This window comes from Bidens hawaiensis, unplaced genomic scaffold, assembly GCF_021521415.1.
Source record: "Bidens hawaiensis isolate Kalapana, Puna unplaced genomic scaffold, B.hawaiensis_p1.1 tig00006061_1, whole genome shotgun sequence".
Lineage (NCBI taxonomy): Eukaryota > Viridiplantae > Streptophyta > Magnoliopsida > Asterales > Asteraceae > Bidens > Bidens hawaiensis.
Window position 1 is genome coordinate 1,040,289 of NW_027491400.1, and position 3,168 is coordinate 1,043,456.

Here is a 3,168-nt window from a genome sequence, read left to right on the forward strand (position 1 = left end):
GAGTTTACACCATTATATTTGCAGTTTTCAGTGACTAAAATATCCTCTAATGACAAAAGTAGTTCTAAACATATACAAAGAAAATACATATACTGTTACAATAATACAATTTTACTCCTAAAGTGTCAATTAGTATTGTATAGGAACTGAAAGTGTAACATTGAAATAAGTTTTAACCTCCATTTAAATTTAGGGTTGACAATTAGGTACATGTTTAAAACACAACATGACATGTTAATAAAAAAGGTTCTGTGATTTTTTTTTATTTTTATAATTGAAATTAGTATGATAGACTCCATTATTTTCCCTTATTGGTACATGAAACCTAAAACTGTCTTATAGTCATGACATATAAAGTAGTTAAATGAGTCATATTCATGTTTGATACTTGTGTTTAGTGCGTCGTTTCTAGTATGTTAAACCCGTTAAAACGCGAATTTCAGCCCTACTTAAATTATATATACATATTAATTCCCAAGTGTTAGTTTACTCACAAACATTTACTATACATAACCTTAACCAAATGTATACCGAGAGATTTACAGAGATTTATATAATAACTCACCAGAGTCAAAGACTTAAATGATGTACATTTTCGACATATTCCATTAAGATATATCATTATTTGGGAGCAAATCATCTACACTTTTGCGAGCTCGTAACACATCACGAACCTTCATATTTTCTTGACCTTCAGATTCATCTTCTTTCATGAACCGAAACCCCATTAAAAACCGATATTCTCCCTTCCCAATACAACGCGAACAGTTAACAAGCCCACTGCCACCACAAGTCTTGCACTTGCACCAAAATGTGACTACTTAATATTCCTCGGTTGCACATATTTGAAAATACGCGAAGCTAGGGGATGCCTCACCATTTTGGCCACTCGTCATTCGATTATACCTTATGCTTTGGATGGGCGGGGAAGCTTTATTTTATGATCTAACTTATGCACAAAAGTGTTATTCATTTGTTTTTACAAATAATGGCAAACCGCTTTGCTGTTGTTATGTGAATATGAGGCTATTACGCATCTAACTTATGCAAAATCCATCAAAAATACATCGTTTTAATTAAAACAAGTTAAACTTAATTTAAATTTTTTACATTTTAACAAACTATACCCATTAAATTCTAGTTTGCATTTCTTTTATTTCAAAACTATTTAGAAACCCCATTTTAAGTCCTTTAAAAAAATGGAAACCACCATTCTATTTTGAAAAATCCCATCAATATCCATCAATTCATCTTCATATGAGTTTTCATGATATATCATATTGGTCTCTTCCACATCAAAACATTATTTTCTTCATCTATTAAAATATTTATACAAGGAGGATCCTTTACAAAGTGTATTTTGTATTATAAGGATGACATCTGTCACTCCCTATAAAGTTAGGATTAAAGAGCATTTTGGTTTACAAAATATAAACTCTCGCATCTAATGAAAATTTAGCACAAAAGTGTTATACACCATAATTTTTATATTATTTTAACTGTCATTTTATATATAGCAATATAATACTTAAAATAAAAATAAAAAATTTACTCTATTATATAATTTTTTTAAAGGTGATGTCATATAAAATAATGAGAAATCTGTAAAAAGTCACCATTTGTGTACATTACAAAACAACTGTGGATGGCATTTGGCATGTGTTAACATCAAATAAAAAAAAAAGTTGTTAGGTTACATTCCTAGATGATGATTTGGACAAAACAAAAGTTGTTATGTTAAGTTTATATACATACACACACGTGCGCGCACATACTAGTTTGAGCCTCAATATTACGGGGGTTTGTTTAAGTTTTTTTTAATTGTTTTGCTATTTTATATTTTGTAATGGTTTGTTTTATTTTTTTAATGTAGTTTTGTTTTGATTTAATACATACCTAATTTAATTTCTCTCCTCTACATATTCTACGTCACCGGTCTATCATTTTCATCATCGGTTAACTTATGATTTCCACCCACTATCATCAACCTTCCATCTCATGCATCAACCACCATCGTCACCTACATCAACCTCCCATTTTCCATAAGATAATTAAATATTTATATTCATGTATGCACGTTTAAAAAAATCCATGTTTGTGTTCGTTCGTTAAAAATCTAAAAACCCTACGCATCTCAATTGGAAGAGCTCATACGTAAAAAAATATAATTTGCGTGACAAACTAATATATGTGTTAAATCAAAACAAAACTATGTAAAATATAAAACAAATCATTACAAAATATAAAACAGCAAAACGATTAAAAACAAAACCTAAATAACCCCCGTAACACGGGGCTCAAACTAGTGTGTGTGTGTGTGTGTGTGTGTAAGGGAGGGTAACTTATAGATTGAATTATAAAGAAAAGCGGTAAACATTTGTGTTCAATACAAAAAGATGATGGATGACCTCTATTCACATAAAACAAATGTTGTTACGTTAAGTTCCTCTACAATAAATTGTTGTTTCGCAAGGTCATTGTTTAGTCGCTCTACAATCCATCGTTGATGGTCATGGCGCGAACAAGTCATGTATTATTTCTGTATATTTGGATGTTTATATGATGAAATTACACAATGCTGTTAGCTTGATTCTACTTTCCACATCTTTGATTTACACTTATAGTGCTTCTTTCTTTTTTGTGTCGCACGGTTGAGTGTTTAGATCGCTTTAAATTGCAAATTGTCATTTATTATTTGGTAACCTTTCAATTTATTTTCTTCCAGCAATTCAATACCAGCTTTGACCTATTGTTCGGGATTAATCCCATATGAAGAAATATATTTCAACAGTCCCAACTTTCAACGTATTTTCTTCCAGCAATCCAATACCGGCTGAAAAGTAACCATGTTAGATTTTTTATAACATAGAAAATACGTATAAGATTGCTGGCCGGAGGAAAATATGTTAGAAGTTGAGACTATTAGAAAACAACATTTCTTCATTTGAGATTAATCATGGTCAATTGGTCAAAGTTGAGATTATTAAAATCCAATAACAGCCCTAAGTGATTTAGTGTTGTAAGTAGAACTGAAATTGATTTTTGTCGATTGATTAAAATCCTTAATTAGCAGCAGTTGTTGTAACACTATGAATTCAGTACCTTGACAAGTGATGATGATTTATAAATTATATAAATATTTATTTATAACTCTTCATATTCCAGGTA

General features: G+C 30.2%; 1 protein-coding gene across 1 annotated transcript in view; it reads left to right on the forward strand.

Moving 5' to 3' along the window:
• Positions 1 to 3,168, forward strand: part of LOC143631343 (3-hydroxyisobutyryl-CoA hydrolase 1-like) — a 30,424-nt gene that overhangs the window by 22,998 nt on the left and 4,258 nt on the right. The gene's annotated exons all lie outside the window — the stretch shown is intronic.